Source organism: Equus asinus, chromosome 2 (assembly GCF_041296235.1).
Source record: "Equus asinus isolate D_3611 breed Donkey chromosome 2, EquAss-T2T_v2, whole genome shotgun sequence".
NCBI lineage: Eukaryota > Metazoa > Chordata > Mammalia > Perissodactyla > Equidae > Equus > Equus asinus.
Genome location: NC_091791.1, coordinates 69,415,228 through 69,433,473, shown reverse-complemented (window position 1 = coordinate 69,433,473; position 18,246 = coordinate 69,415,228).

Below are 18,246 nucleotides of genomic sequence, written 5' to 3'. Positions count from 1 at the left end.
TCTTTGGAAACAATTCAGCACTTTGTGCCTTGAAGCTCTAGGGCAATGTAGCACACCCACAGCAGAAGTTCTACTTCAGCCAGCTCAGGCCTGCAAAGAAACTGCGTTTCACAGCCCTTTGTAAGGGATGTTCCCGGTAGGCTGTAAGAGCCCAATGCAGAGCGAGTTGTTTCTTAGCTTCCCAAAGAGCTGGAAGCAAGATGCTTTGGGGACTATCTCTGTCTTTGGAAACAATTCAGCACTTTGTGCCTTGAAGCTCTAGGGCAATGTAGCACACCCACAGCAGATGTTCTACTTCAGCCAGATCAGGCCTGCAAAGAAACTGCGTTTCACAGCCCTTTGTAAGGGATGTTCCCGGTAGGCTGTAAGAGCCCAATGCAGAGCGAGTTGTTTCTTAGCTTCCCAAAGAGCTGGAAGCAAGATGCTTTGGGGACTATCTCTGTCTTTGGAAACAATTCAGCACTTTGTGCCTTGAAGCTCTAGGGCAATGTAGCACACCCACAGCAGAAGTTCTACTTCAGCCAGATCAGGCCTGCCAAGAAACTGCGTTTCACAGCCCTTTGTAAGGGATGTTCCCGGTAGGCTGTAAGAGCCCAATGCAGAACGAGTTGTTTCTTAGCTTCCCAAAGAGCTGGAAGCAAGATGCTTTGGGGACTATCTCTGTCTTTGGAAACAATTCAGCACTTTGTGCCTTGAAGCTCTAGGGCAATGTAGCACACCCACAGCAGAAGTTCTACTTCAGCCAGATCAGGCCTGCCAAGAAACTGCGTTCAACAGGACTTTGTAAGAGATGTTCCCCATAGGCTGTAAGAACACTGTGCAGAGCGAGTTGTTTCATAGCTTCCCATAGAGCTGGAAGCAAGATGCTTTGGGGCCTATCTCTGTCTTTGGAAACAATTCAGCAGTTTGTGCCTTGAAGCTCTAGAGCAATGTAGCACACCCAGAGCAGAAGTTCTACTTCAGCCAGATCAGGCCTGCAAAGAAACTGCGTTTCACAGCCCTTTGTAAGGGATGTTCCCGGTAGGCTGTAAGAGCCCAATGCAGAGCGAGTTGTTTCTTAGCTTCCCAAAGAGCTGGAAGCAAGATGCTTTGGGGACTATCTCTGTCTTTGGAAACAATTCAGCACTTTGTGCCTTGAAGCTCTAGGGCAATGTACCACACCCACAGCAGAAGTTCTACTTCAGCCAGATCAGGCCTGCAAAGAAACTGCGTTTCACAGCCTTTTGTAAGGGATGTTCCCGGTAGGCTGTAAGAGCCCAATGCAGAACGAGTTGTTTCTTAGCTTCCCAAAGAGCTGGAAGCAAGATGCTTTGGGGACTATCTCTGTCTTTGGAAACAATTCAGCACTTTGTGCCTTGAAGCTCTAGGGCAATGTAGCACACCCACAGCAGAAGTTCTACTTCAGCCAGATCAGGCCTGCCAAGAAACTGCGTTTCACAGCCCTTTGTAAGGGATGTTCCCGGTAGGCTGTAAGAGCCCAATGCAGAGCGAGTTGTTTCTTAGCTTCCCAAAGAGCTGGAAGCAAGATGCTTTGGGGACTATCTCTGTCTTTGGAAACAATTCAGCACTTTGTGCCTTGAAGCTCTAGGGCAATGTAGCACACCCACAGCAGAAGTTCTACTTCAGCCAGATCAGGCCTGCAAAGAAACTGCGTTTCACAGCCCTTTGTAAGGGATGTTCCCGGTAGGCTGTAAGAGCCCAATGCAGAGCGAGTTGTTTCTTAGCTTCCCAAAGAGCTGGAAGCAAGATGCTTTGGGGACTATCTCTGTCTTTGGAAACAATTCAGCACTTTGTGCCTTGAAGCTCTAGGGCAATGTAGCACACCCACAGCAGAAGTTCTACTTCAGCCAGATCAGGCCTGCAAAGAAACTGCGTTTCACAGCCCTTTGTAAGGGATGTTCCCGGTAGGCTGTAAGAGCCCAATGCAGAACGAGTTGTTTCTTAGCTTCCCAAAGAGCTGGAAGCAAGATGCTTTGGGGACTATCTCTGTCTTTGGAAACAATTCAGCACTTTGTGCCTTGAAGCTCTAGGGCAATGTAGCACACCCACAGCAGAAGTTCTACTTCAGCCAGATCAGGCCTGCCAAGAAACTGCGTTCAACAGGACTTTGTAAGAGATGTTCCCCATAGGCTGTAAGAACACTGTGCAGAGCGAGTTGTTTCATAGCTTCCCATAGAGCTGGAAGCAAGATGCTTTGGGGCCTATCTCTGTCTTTGGAAACAATTCAGCAGTTTGTGCCTTGAAGCTCTAGAGTAATGTAGCACACCCAGAGCAGAAGTTCTACTTCAGCCAGATCAGGCCTGCAAAGAAACTGCGTTTCACAGCCCTTTGTAAGGGATGTTCCCGGTAGGCTGTAAGAGCCCAATGCAGAGCGAGTTGTTTCTTAGCTTCCCAAAGAGCTGGAAGCAAGATGCTTTGGGGACTATCTCTGTCTTTGGAAACAATTCAGCACTTTGTGCCTTGAAGCTCTAGGGCAATGTAGCACACCCACAGCAGAAGTTCTACTTCAGCCAGATCAGGCCTGCAAAGAAACTGCGTTTCACAGCCCTTTGTAAGGGATGTTCCCGGTAGGCTGTAAGAGCCCAATGCAGAGCGAGTTGTTTCTTAGCTTCCCAAAGAGCTGGAAGCAAGATGCTTTGGGGACTATCTCTGTCTTTGGAAACAATTCAGCACTTTGTGCCTTGAAGCTCTAGGGCAATGTAGCACACCCACAGCAGAAGTTCTACTTCAGCCAGATCAGGCCTGCAAAGAAACTGCGTTTCACAGCCCTTTGTAAGGGATGTTCCCGGTAGGCTGTAAGAGCCCAATGCAGAGCGAGTTGTTTCTTAGCTTCCCAAAGAGCTGGAAGCAAGATGCTTTGGGGACTCTCTTTGTCTTTGGAAACAATTCAGCACTTTGTGCCTTGAAGCTCTAGGGCAATGTAGCACACCCACAGCAGAAGTTCTACTTCAGCCAGATCAGGCCTGCAAAGAAACTGCGTTTCACAGCCCTTTGTAAGGGATGTTCCAGGTAGGCTGTAAGAGCCCAATGCAGAGCGAGTTGTTTATTAGGTTCCCAAAGAGCTGGAAGCAAGATGCTTTGGGGACTATCTCTGTCTTTGGAAACAATTCAGCACTTTGTGCCTTGAAGCTCTAGGGCAATGTAGCACACCCACAGCAGAAGTTCTACTTCAGCCAGATCAGGCCTGCAAAGAAACTGCGTTTCACAGCCCTTTGTAAGGGATGTTCCCGGTAGGCTGTAAGAGCCCAATGCAGAGCGAGTTGTTTCTTAGCTTCCCAAAGAGCTGGAAGCAAGATGCTTTGGGGACTATCTCTGTCTTTGGAAACAATTCAGCACTTTGTGCCTTGAAGCTCTAGGGCAATGTAGCACACCCACAGCAGAAGTTCTACTTCAGCCAGATCAGGCCTGCAAAGAAACTGCGTTTCACAGCCCTTTGTAAGGGATGTTCCCGGTAGGCTGTAAGAGCCCAATGCAGAGCGAGTTGTTTCTTAGCTTCCCAAAGAGCTGGAAGCAAGATGCTTTGGGGACTCTCTTTGTCTTTGGAAACAATTCAGCACTTTGTGCCTTGAAGCTCTAGGGCAATGTAGCACACCCACAGCAGAAGTTCTACTTCAGCCAGATCAGGCCTGCAAAGAAACTGCGTTTCACAGCCCTTTGTAAGGGATGTTCCAGGTAGGCTGTAAGAGCCCAATGCAGAGCGAGTTGTTTATTAGGTTCCCAAAGAGCTGGAAGCAAGATGCTTTGGGGACTATCTCTGTCTTTGGAAACAATTCAGCACTTTGTGCCTTGAAGCTCTAGGGCAATGTAGCACACCCACAGCAGAAGTTCTACTTCAGCCAGATCAGGCCTGCAAAGAAACTGCGTTTCACAGCCCTTTGTAAGGGATGTTCCCGGTAGGCTGTAAGAGCCCAATGCAGAGCGAGTTGTTTCTTAGCTTCCCAAAGAGCTGGAAGCAAGATGCTTTGGGGACTATCTCTGTCTTTGGAAACAATTCAGCACTTTGTGCCTTGAAGCTCTAGGGCAATGTAGCACACCCACAGCAGAAGTTCTACTTCAGCCAGATCAGGCCTGCAAAGAAACTGCGTTTCACAGCCCTTTGTAAGGGATGTTCCCGGTAGGCTGTAAGAGCCCAAAGCAGAGCGAGTTGTTTCTTAGCTTCCCAAAGTGCTGGAAGCAAGATGCTTTGGGGCCTATCTCTGTCTTTGGAAACAATTCAGCAGTTTGTGCCTTGAAGCTCTAGAGCAATGTAGCACACCCAAAGCAGAAGTTCTACTTCAGCCAGATCAGGCCTGCAAAGAAACTGCGTTTCACAGCCCTTTGTAAGGGATGTTCCCGGTAGGCTGTAAGAGCCCAATGCAGAGCGAGTTGTTTCTTAGCTTCCCAAAGAGCTGGAAGCAAGATGCTTTGGGGACTATCTCTGTCTTTGGAAACAATTCAGCACTTTGTGCCTTGAAGCTCTAGGGCAATGTAGCACACCCACAGCAGAAGTTCTACTTCAGCCAGCTCAAGCCTGCAAAGAAACTGCGTTTCACAGCCCTTTGTAAGGGATGTTCCCGGTAGGATGTAAGAGCCCAATGCAGAACGAGTTGTTTCTTAGCTTCCCAAAGAGCTGGAAGCAAGATGCTTTGGGGACTATCTCTGTCTTTTTAAACAATTCAGCACTTTGTGCCTTGAAGCTCTAGGGCAATGTAGCACACCCACAGCAGAAGTTCTACTTCAGCCAGATCAGGCCTGCAAAGAAACTGCGTTTCACAGCCCTTTGTAAGGGATGTTCCCGGTAGGCTGTAAGAGTCCAATGCAGAACGAGTTGTTTCTTAGCTTCCCAAAGATCTGGAAGCAAGATGCTTTGGGGACTATCTCTGTCTTTGGAAACAATTCAGCACTTTGTGCCTTGAAGCTCTAGGGCAATGTAGCACACCCACAGCAGAAGTTCTACTTCAGCCAAATCAGGCCTGCCAAGAAACTGCGTTCAACAGGACATTGTAAGAGATGTTCCCCATAGGCTGTAAGAACACTGTGCAGAGCGAGTTGTTTCATAGCTTCCCATAGAGCTGGAAGCAAGATGCTTTGGGGACTATCTCTGTCTTTGGAAACAATTCAGCACTTTGTGCCTTGAAGCTCTAGGGCAATGTAGCACACCCACAGCAGAAGTTCTACTTCAGCCAGATCAGGCCTGCAAAGAAACTGCGTTTCACAGCCCTTTGTAAGGGATGTTCCCGGTAGGCTGTAAGAGCCCAATGCAGAGCGAGTTGTTTCTTAGCTTCCCAAAGAGCTGGAAGCAAGATGCTTTGGGGACTATCTCTGTCTTTGGAAACAATTCAGCACTTTGTGCCTTGAAGCTCTAGGGCAATGTAGCACACCCACAGCAGAAGTTCTACTTCAGCCAGATCAGGCCTGCAAAGAAACTGCGTTTCACAGCCCTTTGTAAGGGATGTTCCCGGTAGGCTGTAAGAGCCCAATGCAGAACGAGTTGTTTCTTAGCTTCCCAAAGAGCTGGAAGCAAGATGCTTTGGGGACTATCTCTGTCTTTGGAAACAATTCAGCACTTTGTGCCTTGAAGCTCTAGGGCAATGTAGCACACCCACAGCAGAAGTTCTACTTCAGCCAGATCAGGCCTGCCAAGAAACTGCGTTCAACAGGACTTTGTAAGAGATGTTCCCCATAGGCTGTAAGAACACTGTGCAGAGCGAGTTGTTTCATAGCTTCCCATAGAGCTGGAAGCAAGATGCTTTGGGGCCTATCTCTGTCTTTGGAAACAATTCAGCAGTTTGTGCCTTGAAGCTCTAGAGCAATGTAGCACACCCAGAGCAGAAGTTCTACTTCAGCCAGATCAGGCCTGCAAAGAAACTGCGTTTCACAGCCCTTTGTAAGGGATGTTCCCGGTAGGCTGTAAGAGCCCAATGCAGAGCGAGTTGTTTCTTAGCTTCCCAAAGAGCTGGAAGCAAGATGCTTTGGGGACTATCTCTGTCTTTGGAAACAATTCAGCACTTTGTGCCTTGAAGCTCTAGGGCAATGTAGCACACCCACAGCAGAAGTTCTACTTCAGCCAGATCAGGCCTGCAAAGAAACTGCGTTTCACAGCCCTTTGTAAGGGATGTTCCCGGTAGGCTGTAAGAGCCCAATGCAGAGCGAGTTGTTTCTTAGCTTCCCAAAGAGCTGGAAGCAAGATGCTTTGGGGACTATCTCTGTCTTTGGAAACAATTCAGCACTTTGTGCCTTGAAGCTCTAGGGCAATGTAGCACACCCACAGCAGAAGTTCTACTTCAGCCAGATCAGGCCTGCAAAGAAACTGCGTTTCACAGCCCTTTGTAAGGGATGTTCCCGGTAGGCTGTAAGAGCCCAATGCAGAACGAGTTGTTTCTTAGCTTCCCAAAGAGCTGGAAGCAAGATGCTTTGGGGACTATCTCTGTCTTTGGAAACAATTCAGCACTTTGTGCCTTGAAGCTCTAGGGCAATGTAGCACACCCACAGCAGAAGTTCTACTTCAGCCAGATCAGGCCTGCCAAGAAACTGCGTTTCACAGCCCTTTGTAAGGGATGTTCCCGGTAGGCTGTAAGAGCCCAATGCAGAGCGAGTTGTTTCTTAGCTTCCCAAAGAGCTGGAAGCAAGATGCTTTGGGGACTATCTCTGTCTTTGGAAACAATTCAGCACTTTGTGCCTTGAAGCTCTAGGGCAATGTAGCACACCCACAGCAGAAGTTCTACTTCAGCCAGATCAGGCCTGCAAAGAAACTGCGTTTCACAGCCCTTTGTAAGGGATGTTCCCGGTAGGCTGTAAGAGCCCAATGCAGAGCGAGTTGTTTCTTAGCTTCCCAAAGAGCTGGAAGCAAGATGCTTTGGGGACTATCTCTGTCTTTGGAAACAATTCAGCACTTTGTGCCTTGAAGCTCTAGGGCAATGTAGCACACCCACAGCAGAAGTTCTACTTCAGCCAGATCAGGCCTGCAAAGAAACTGCGTTTCACAGCCCTTTGTAAGGGATGTTCCCGGTAGGCTGTAAGAGCCCAATGCAGAGCGAGTTGTTTCTTAGCTTCCCAAAGAGCTGGAAGCAAGATGCTTTGGGGACTATCTCTGTCTTTGGAAACAATTCAGCACTTTGTGCCTTGAAGCTCTAGGGCAATGTAGCACACCCACAGCAGAAGTTCTACTTCAGCCAGATCAGGCCTGCAAAGAAACTGCGTTTCACAGCCCTTTGTAAGGGATGTTCCCGGTAGGCTGTAAGAGCCCAATGCAGAACGAGTTGTTTCTTAGCTTCCCAAAGAGCTGGAAGCAAGATGCTTTGGGGACTATCTCTGTCTTTGGAAACAATTCAGCACTTTGTGCCTTGAAGCTCTAGGGCAATGTAGCACACCCACAGCAGAAGTTCTACTTCAGCCAGATCAGGCCTGCCAAGAAACTGCGTTCAACAGGACTTTGTATGAGATGTTCCCCATAGGCTGTAAGAACACTGTGCAGAGCGAGTTGTTTCATAGCTTCCCATAGAGCTGGAAGCAAGATGCTTTGGGGCCTATCTCTGTCTTTGGAAACAATTCAGCAGTTTGTGCCTTGAAGCTCTAGAGTAATGTAGCACACCCAGAGCAGAAGTTCTACTTCAGCCAGATCAGGCCTGCAAAGAAACTGCGTTTCACAGCCCTTTGTAAGGGATGTTCCCGGTAGGCTGTAAGAGCCCAATGCAGAGCGAGTTGTTTCTTAGCTTCCCAAAGAGCTGGAAGCAAGATGCTTTGGGGACTATCTCTGTCTTTGGAAACAATTCAGCACTTTGTGCCTTGAAGCTCTAGGGCAATGTAGCACACCCACAGCAGAAGTTCTACTTCAGCCAGATCAGGCCTGCAAAGAAACTGCGTTTCACAGCCCTTTGTAAGGGATGTTCCCGGTAGGCTGTAAGAGCCCAATGCAGAGCGAGTTGTTTCTTAGCTTCCCAAAGAGCTGGAAGCAAGATGCTTTGGGGACTATCTCTGTCTTTGGAAACAATTCAGCACTTTGTGCCTTGAAGCTCTAGGGCAATGTAGCACACCCACAGCAGAAGTTCTACTTCAGCCAGATCAGGCCTGCAAAGAAACTGCGTTTCACAGCCCTTTGTAAGGGATGTTCCCGGTAGGCTGTAAGAGCCCAATGCAGAGCGAGTTGTTTCTTAGCTTCCCAAAGAGCTGGAAGCAAGATGCTTTGGGGACTATCTTTGTCTTTGGAAACAATTCAGCACTTTGTGCCTTGAAGCTCTAGGGCAATGTAGCACACCCACAGCAGAAGTTCTACTTCAGCCAGATCAGGCCTGCAAAGAAACTGCGTTTCACAGCCCTTTGTAAGGGATGTTCCAGGTAGGCTGTAAGAGCCCAATGCAGAGCGAGTTGTTTATTAGGTTCCCAAAGAGCTGGAAGCAAGATGCTTTGGGGACTATCTCTGTCTTTGGAAACAATTCAGCACTTTGTGCCTTGAAGCTCTAGGGCAATGTAGCACACCCACAGCAGAAGTTCTACTTCAGCCAGATCAGGCCTGCAAAGAAACTGCGTTTCACAGCCCTTTGTAAGGGATGTTCCCGGTAGGCTGCAAGAGCCCAATGCAGAGCGAGTTGTTTCTTAGCTTCCCAAAGAGCTGGAAGCAAGATGCTTTGGGGACTATCTCTGTCTTTGGAAACAATTCAGCACTTTGTGCCTTGAAGCTCTAGGGCAATGTAGCACACCCACAGCAGAAGTTCTACTTCAGCCAGATCAGGCCTGCAAAGAAACTGCGTTTCACAGCCCTTTGTAAGGGATGTTCCCGGTAGGCTGTAAGAGCCCAAAGCAGAGCGAGTTGTTTCTTAGCTTCCCAAAGTGCTGGAAGCAAGATGCTTTGGGGCCTATCTCTGTCTTTGGAAACAATTCAGCAGTTTGTGCCTTGAAGCTCTAGGGCAATGTAGCACACCCAAAGCAGAAGTTCTACTTCAGCCAGATCAGGCCTGCAAAGAAACTGCGTTTCACAGCCCTTTGTAAGGGATGTTCCCGGTAGGCTGTAAGAGCCCAATGCAGAGCGAGTTGTTTCTTAGCTTCCCAAAGAGCTGGAAGCAAGATGCTTTGGGGACTATCTCTGTCTTTGGAAACAATTCAGCACTTTGTGCCTTGAAGCTCTAGGGCAATGTAGCACACCCACAGCAGAAGTTCCACTTCAGCCAGATCAGGCCTGCAAAGAAACTGCGTTTCACAGCCCTTTGTAAGGGATGTTCCCGGTAGGCTGTAAGAGCCCAATGCAGAGCGAGTTGTTTCTTAGCTTCCCAAAGAGCTGGAAGCAAGATGCTTTGGGGACTATCTCTGTCTTTGGAAACAATTCAGCACTTTGTGCCTTGAAGCTCTAGGGCAATGTAGCACACCCACAGCAGAAGTTCTACTTCAGCCAGATCAGGCCTGCCAAGAAACTGCGTTTCACAGCCCTTTGTAAGGGATGTTCCCGGTAGGCTGTAAGAGCCCAATGCAGAACGAGTTGTTTCTTAGCCTCCCAAAGAGCTGGAAGCAAGATGCTTTGGGGACTATCTCTGTCTTTGGAAACAATTCAGCACTTTGTGCCTTGAAGCTCTAGGGCAATGTAGCACACCCACAGCAGAAGTTCTACTTCAGCCAGATCAGGCCTGCCAAGAAACTGCGTTCAACAGGACTTTGTAAGAGATGTTCCCCATAGGCTGTAAGAACACTGTGCAGAGCGAGTTGTTTCATAGCTTCCCATAGAGCTGGAAGCAAGATGCTTTGGGGCCTATCTCTGTCTTTGGAAACAATTCAGCACTTTGTGCCTTGAAGCTCTAGGGCAATGTAGCACACCCAGAGCAGAAGTTCTACTTCAGCCAGATCAGGCCTGCAAAGAAACTGCGTTTCACAGCCCTTTGTAAGGGATGTTCCCGGTAGGCTGTAAGAGCCCAATGCAGAGCGAGTTGTTTCTTAGCTTCCCAAAGAGCTGGAAGCAAGATGCTTTGGGGACTATCTCTGTCTTTGGAAACAATTCAGCACTTTGTGCCTTGAAGCTCTAGGGCAATGTAGCACACCCACAGCAGAAGTTCTACTTCAGCCAGATCAGTCCCGCCAAGAAACTGCGTTCAACAGGACTTTGTAAGAGATGTTCCCCATAGGCTGTAAGAACAATGTGCAGAACGAGTTGTTTCATAGCTTCCCGTAGAGCTGGAAGCAAGATGCTTTGGGTCCTATCTCTGTCTTTGGAAACAATTCAGCAGTTTGTGCCTTGAAGCTCTACAGCAATGTAGCACACCCAGAGCAGAAGTTCTACTTCAGCCAGATCAGGCCTGCAAAGAAACTGCGTTTCACAGCCCTTTGTAAGGGATGTTCCCGGTAGGCTGTAAGAGCCCAATGCAGAGCGAGTTGTTTCTTAGCTTCCCAAAGAGCTGGAAGCAAGATGCTTTGGGGACTATCTCTGTCTTTGGAAACAATTCAGCAATTTGTGCCTTGAAGCTCTAGGGCAATGTAGCACACCCACAGCAGAAGTTCCACTTCAGCCAGATCAGGCCTGCAAAGAAACTGCGTTTCACAGCCCTTTGTAAGGGATGTTCCCGGTAGGCTGTAAGAGCCTAATGCAGAGCGAGTTGTTTCTTAGCTTCCCAAAGAGCTGGAAGCAAGATGCTTTGGGGACTATCTCTGTCTTTGGAAACAATTCAGCACTTTGTGCCTTGAAGCTCTAGGGCAATGTAGCACACCCACAGCAGAAGTTCTACTTCAGCCAGATCAGGCCTGCAAAGAAACTGCGTTTCACAGCCCTTTGTAAGGGATGTTCCCGGTAGGCTGTAAGAGCCCAATGCAGAGCGAGTTGTTTCTTAGCTTCCCAAAGAGCTGGAAGCAAGATGCTTTGGGGACTATCTCTGTCTTTGGAAACAATTCAGCACTTTGTGCCTTGAAGCTCTAGGGCAATGTAGCACACCCACAGCAGAAGTTCTACTTCAGCCAGATCAGGCCTGCAAAGAAACTGCGTTTCACAGCCCTTTGTAAGGGATGTTCCCGGTAGGCTGTAAGAGCCCAATGCAGAGCGAGTTGTTTCTTAGCTTCCCAAAGAGCTGGAAGCAAGATGCTTTGGGGACTATCTCTGTCTTTGGAAACAATTCAGCACTTTGTGCCTTGAAGCTCTAGGGCAATGTAGCACACCCACAGCAGAAGTTCTACTTCAGCCAGATCAGGCCTGCAAATAAACTGCGTTTCACAGCCCTTTGTAAGGGATGTTCCCGGTAGGCTGTAAGAGCCCAATGCAGAGAGAGTTGTTTCTTAGCTTCCCAAAGAGCTGGAAGCAAGATGCTTTGGGGACTATCTCTGTCTTTGGAAACAATTCAGCACTTTGTGCCTTGAAGCTCTAGGGCAATGTAGCACACCCACAGCAGAAGTTCTACTTCAGCCAGATCAGGCCCGCCAAGAAACTGCGTTCAACAGGACTTTGTAAGAGATGTTCCCCATAGGCTGTAAGAACAATGTGCAGAACGAGTTGTTTCATAGCTTCCCATAGAGCTGGAAGCAAGATGCTTTGGGTCCTATCTCTGTCTTTGGAAACAATTCAGCAGTTTGTGCCTTGAAGCTCTACAGCAATGTAGCACACCCAGAGCAGAAGTTCTACTTCAGCCAGATCAGGCCTGCAAAGAAACTGCGTTTCACAGCCCTTTGTAAGGGATGTTCCCGGTAGGCTGTAAGAGCCCAATGCAGAGCGAGTTGTTTCTTAGCTTCCCAAAGAGCTGGAAGCAAGATGCTTTGGGGACTATCTCTGTCTTTGGAAACAATTCAGCAGTTTGTGCCTTGAAGCTCTACAGCAATGTAGCACACCCACAGCAGAAGTTCCACTTCAGCCAGATCAGGCCTGCAAAGAAACTGCGTTTCACAGCCCTTTGTAAGGGATGTTCCCGGTAGGCTGTAAGAGCCCAATGCAGAGCGAGTTGTTTCTTAGCTTCCCAAAGAGCTGGAAGCAAGATGCTTTGGGGACTATCTCTGTCTTTGGAAACAATTCAGCACTTTGTGCCTTGAAGCTCTAGGGCAATGTAGCACACCCACAGCAGAAGTTCTACTTCAGCCAGATCAGGCCTGCAAAGAAACTGCGTTTCACAGCCCTTTGTAAGGGATGTTCCCGGTAGGCTGTAAGAGCCCAATGCAGAGCGAGTTGTTTCTTAGCTTCCCAAAGAGCTGGAAGCAAGATGCTTTGGGGACTATCTCTGTCTTTGGAAACAATTCAGCACTTTGTGCCTTGAAGCTCTAGGGCAATGTAGCACACCCACAGCAGAAGTTCTACTTCAGCCAGATCAGGCCTGCAAATAAACTGCGTTTCACAGCCCTTTGTAAGGGATGTTCCCGGTAGGCTGTAAGAGCCCAATGCAGAGAGAGTTGTTTCTTAGCTTCCCAAAGAGCTGGAAGCAAGATGCTTTGGGGACTATCTCTGTCTTTGGAAACAATTCAGCACTTTGTGCCTTGAAGCTCTAGGGCAATGTAGCACACCCACAGCAGAAGTTCTACTTCAGCCAGATCAGGCCCGCCAAGAAACTGCGTTCAACAGGACTTTGTAAGAGATGTTCCCCATAGGCTGTAAGAACAATGTGCAGAACGAGTTGTTTCATAGCTTCCCATAGAGCTGGAAGCAAGATGCTTTGGGTCCTATCTCTGTCTTTGGAAACAATTCAGCAGTTTGTGCCTTGAAGCTCTACAGCAATGTAGCACACCCAGAGCAGAAGTTCTACTTCAGCCAGATCAGGCCTGCAAAGAAACTGCGTTTCACAGCCCTTTGTAAGGGATGTTCCCGGTAGGCTGTAAGAGCCCAATGCAGAGCGAGTTGTTTCTTAGCTTCCCAAAGAGCTGGAAGCAAGATGCTTTGGGGACTATCTCTGTCTTTGGAAACAATTCAGCACTTTGTGCCTTGAAGCTCTAGGGCAATGTAGCACACCCACAGCAGAAGTTCCACTTCAGCCAGATCAGGCCTGCAAAGAAACTGCGTTTCACAGCCCTTTGTAAGGGATGTTCCCGGTAGGCTGTAAGAGCCCAATGCAGAGCGAGTTGTTTCTTAGCTTCCCAAAGAGCTGGAAGCAAGATGCTTTGGGGACTATCTCTGTCTTTGGAAACAATTCAGCACTTTGTGCCTTGAAGCTCTAGGGCAATGTAGCACACCCACAGCAGAAGTTCTACTTCAGCCAGATCAGGCCTGCAAAGAAACTGCGTTTCACAGCCCTTTGTAAGGGATGTTCCCGGTAGGCTGTAAGAGCCCAATGCAGAGCGAGTTGTTTCTTAGCTTCCCAAAGAGCTGGAAGCAAGATGCTTTGGGGACTATCTCTGTCTTTGGAAACAATTCAGCACTTTGTGCCTTGAAGCTCTAGGGCAATGTAGCACACCCACAGCAGAAGTTCTACTTCAGCCAGATCAGGCCTGCAAATAAACTGCGTTTCACAGCCCTTTGTAAGGGATGTTCCCGGTAGGCTGTAAGAGCCCAATGCAGAGAGAGTTGTTTCTTAGCTTCCCAAAGAGCTGGAAGCAAGATGCTTTGGGGACTATCTCTGTCTTTGGAAACAATTCAGCACTTTGTGCCTTGAAGCTCTAGGGCAATGTAGCACACCCACAGCAGAAGTTCTACTTCAGCCAGATCAGGCCCGCCAAGAAACTGCGTTCAACAGGACTTTGTAAGAGATGTTCCCCATAGGCTGTAAGAACAATGTGCAGAACGAGTTGTTTCATAGCTTCCCATAGAGCTGGAAGCAAGATGCTTTGGGTCCTATCTCTGTCTTTGGAAACAATTCAGCAGTTTGTGCCTTGAAGCTCTACAGCAATGTAGCACACCCAGAGCAGAAGTTCTACTTCAGCCAGATCAGGCCTGCAAAGAAACTGCGTTTCACAGCCCTTTGTAAGGGATGTTCCCGGTAGGCTGTAAGAGCCCAATGCAGAGCGAGTTGTTTCTTAGCTTCCCAAAGAGCTGGAAGCAAGATGCTTTGGGGACTATCTCTGTCTTTGGAAACAATTCAGCACTTTGTGCCTTGAAGCTCTAGGGCAATGTAGCACACCCACAGCAGAAGTTCCACTTCAGCCAGATCAGGCCTGCAAAGAAACTGCGTTTCACAGCCCTTTGTAAGGGATGTTCCCGGTAGGCTGTAAGAGCCCAATGCAGAGCGAGTTGTTTCTTAGCTTCCCAAAGAGCTGGAAGCAAGATGCTTTGGGGACTATCTCTGTCTTTGGAAACAATTCAGCACTTTGTGCCTTGAAGCTCTAGGGCAATGTAGCACACCCACAGCAGAAGTTCTACTTCAGCCAGATCAGGCCTGCAAAGAAACTGCGTTTCACAGCCCTTTGTAAGGGATGTTCCCGGTAGGCTGTAAGAGCCCAATGCAGAGCGAGTTGTTTCTTAGCTTCCCAAAGAGCTGGAAGCAAGATGCTTTGGGGACTATCTCTGTCTTTGGAAACAATTCAGCACTTTGTGCCTTGAAGCTCTAGGGCAATGTAGCACACCCACAGCAGAAGTTCTACTTCAGCCAGATCAGGCCTGCAAATAAACTGCGTTTCACAGCCCTTTGTAAGGGATGTTCCCGGTAGGCTGTAAGAGCCCAATGCAGAGAGAGTTGTTTCTTAGCTTCCCAAAGAGCTGGAAGCAAGATGCTTTGGGGACTATCTCTGTCTTTGGAAACAATTCAGCACTTTGTGCCTTGAAGCTCTAGGGCAATGTAGCACACCCACAGCAGAAGTTCTACTTCAGCCAGATCAGGCCCGCCAAGAAACTGCGTTCAACAGGACTTTGTAAGAGATGTTCCCCATAGGCTGTAAGAACAATGTGCAGAACGAGTTGTTTCATAGCTTCCCATAGAGCTGGAAGCAAGATGCTTTGGGTCCTATCTCTGTCTTTGGAAACAATTCAGCAGTTTGTGCCTTGAAGCTCTACAGCAATGTAGCACACCCAGAGCAGAAGTTCTACTTCAGCCAGATCAGGCCTGCAAAGAAACTGCGTTTCACAGCCCTTTGTAAGGGATGTTCCCGGTAGGCTGTAAGAGCCCAATGCAGAGCGAGTTGTTTCTTAGCTTCCCAAAGAGCTGGAAGCAAGATGCTTTGGGGACTATCTCTGTCTTTGGAAACAATTCAGCACTTTGTGCCTTGAAGCTCTAGGGCAATGTAGCACACCCACAGCAGAAGTTCCACTTCAGCCAGATCAGGCCTGCAAAGAAACTGCGTTTCACAGCCCTTTGTAAGGGATGTTCCCGGTAGGCTGTAAGAGCCCAATGCAGAGCGAGTTGTTTCTTAGCTTCCCAAAGAGCTGGAAGCAAGATGCTTTGGGGACTATCTCTGTCTTTGGAAACAATTCAGCACTTTGTGCCTTGAAGCTCTAGGGCAATGTAGCACACCCACAGCAGAAGTTCTACTTCAGCCAGATCAGGCCTGCAAAGAAACTGCGTTTCACAGCCCTTTGTAAGGGATGTTCCCGGTAGGCTGTAAGAGCCCAATGCAGAGCGAGTTGTTTCTTAGCTTCCCAAAGAGCTGGAAGCAAGATGCTTTGGGGACTATCTCTGTCTTTGGAAACAATTCAGCACTTTGTGCCTTGAAGCTCTAGGGCAATGTAGCACACCCACAGCAGAAGTTCTACTTCAGCCAGATCAGGCCTGCAAAGAAACTGCGTTTCACAGCCCTTTGTAAGGGATGTTCCCGGTAGGCTGTAAGAGCCCAATGCAGAACGAGTTGTTTCTTAGCTTCCCAAAGAGCTGGAAGCAAGATGCTTTGGGGACTATCTCTGTGTTTGGAAACAATTCAGCACTTTGTGCCTTGAAGATCTAGGGCAATGTAGCACACCCAGATCAGAAGTTCTACTTCAGCCAGATCAGGCCTGCAAAGAAACTGCGTTTCACAGCCCTTTGTAAGGGATGTTCCCGGTAGGCTGTAAGAGCCCAATGCAGAGCGAGTTGTTTCTTAGCTTCCCAAAGAGCTGGAAGCAAGATGCTTTGGGGACTATCTCTGTCTTTGGAAACAATTCAGCACTTTGTGCCTTGAAGCTCTAGGGCAATGTAGCACACCCACAGCAGAAGTTCTACTTCAGCCAGATCAGGCCCGCCAAGAAACTGCGTTCAACAGGACTTTGTAAGAGATGTTCCCCATAGGCTGTAAGAACAATGTGCAGAACGAGTTGTTTCATAGCTTCCCATAGAGCTGGAAGCAAGATGCTTTGGGTCCTATCTCTGTCTTTGGAAACAATTCAGCAGTTTGTGCCTTGAAGCTCTACAGCAATGTAGCACACCCAGAGCAGAAGTTCTACTTCAGCCAGATCAGGCCTGCAAAGAAACTGCGTTTCACAGCCCTTTGTAAGGGATGTTCCCGGTAGGCTGTAAGAGCCCAATGCAGAGCGAGTTGTTTCTTAGCTTCCCAAAGAGCTGGAAGCAAGATGCTTTGGGGACTATCTCTGTCTTTGGAAACAATTCAGCACTTTGTGCCTTGAAGCTCTAGGGCAATGTAGCACACCCACAGCAGAAGTTCCACTTCAGCCAGATCAGGCCTGCAAAGAAACTGCGTTTCACAGCCCTTTGTAAGGGATGTTCCCGGTAGGCTGTAAGAGCCCAATGCAGAGGGAGTTGTTTCTTAGCTTCCCAAAGAGCTGGAAGCAAGATGCTTTGGGGACTATCTCTGTCTTTGGAAACAATTCAGCACTTTGTGCCTTGAAGCTCTAGGGCAATGTAGCACACCCACAGCAGAAGTTCTACTTCAGCCAGATCAGGCCTGCAAAGAAACTGCGTTTCACAGCCCTTTGTAAGGGATGTTCCCAGTAGGCTGTAAGAGCCCAATGCAGAACGAGTTGTTTCTTAGCTTCCCAAAGAGCTAGAAGCAAGATGCTTTGGGGACTATCTCTGTCTTTGGAAACAATTCAGCACTTTGTGCCTTGAAGCTCTAGGGCAATATAGCACACCCAGAGCAGAAGTTCTACTTCAGCCAGATCAGGCCTGCAAAGAAACTGCGTTTCACAGCCCTTTGTAAGGGATGTTCCCGGTAGGCTGTAAGAGCCCAAGGCAGAGCGAGTTGTTTCTTAGCTTCCCAAAGAGCTGGAAGCAAGATGCTTTGGGGACTATCTCTGTCTTTGGAAACAATTCAGCACTTTGTGCCTTGAAGCTCTAGGGCAATGTAGCACACCCACAGCAGAAGTTCTACTTCAGCCAGATCAGGCCGGCAAAGAAACTGCGTTTCACAGCCCTTTGTAAGGGATGTTCCCGGTAGGCTGTAAGAGCCCAATGCAGAGCGAGTTGTTTCTTAGCTTCCCAAAGAGCTGGAAGCAAGATGCTTTGGGGACTATCTCTGTCTTTGGAAACAATTCAGCACTTTGTGCCTTGAAGCTCTAGGGCAATGTAGCACACCCACAGCAGAAGTTCTACTTCAGCCAGATCAGGCCTGCAAAGAAACTGCGTTTCACAGCCCTTTGTAAGGGATGTTCCCGGTAGGCTGTAAGGGCCCAATGCAGAGAGAGTTGTTTCTTAGCTTCCCAAAGAGCTGGAAGCAAGATGCTTTGGGGACTATCTCTGTCTTTGGAAACAATTCAGCACTTTGTGCCTTGAAGCTCTAGGGCAATGTAGCACACCCACAGCAGAAGTTCTACTTCAGCCAGATCAGGCCCGCCAAGAAACTGCGTTCAACAGGACTTTGTAAGAGATGTTCCCCATAGGCTGTAAGAACAATGTGCAGAACGAGTTGTTTCATAGCTTCCCATAGAGCTGGAAGCAAGATGCTTTGGGTCCTATCTCTGTCTTTGGAAACAATTCAGCAGTTTGTGCCTTGAAGCTCTACAGCAATGTAGCACACCCAGAGCAGAAGTTCTACTTCAGCCAGATCAGGCCTGCAAAGAAACTGCGTTTCACAGCCCTTTGTAAGGGATGTTCCCGGTAGGCTGTAAGAGCCCAATGCAGAGCGAGTTGTTTCTTAGCTTCCCAAAGAGCTGGAAGCAAGATGCTTTGGGGACTATCTCTGTCTTTGGAAACAATTCAGCACTTTGTGCCTTGAAGCTCTAGGGCAATGTAGCACACCCACAGCAGAAGTTCCACTTCAGCCAGATCATGCCTGCAAAGAAACTGCGTTTCACAGCCCTTTGTAAGGGATGTTCCCGGTAGGCTGTAAGAGCCCAATGCAGAGCGAGTTGTTTCTTAGCTTCCCAAAGAGCTGGAAGCAAGATGCTTTGGGGACTATCTCTGTCTTTGGAAACAATTCAGCACTTTGTGCCTTGAAGCTCTAGGGCAATGTAGCACACCCACAGCAGAAGTTCTACTTCAGCCAGATCAGGCCTGCAAAGAAACTGCGTTTCACAGCCCTTTGTAA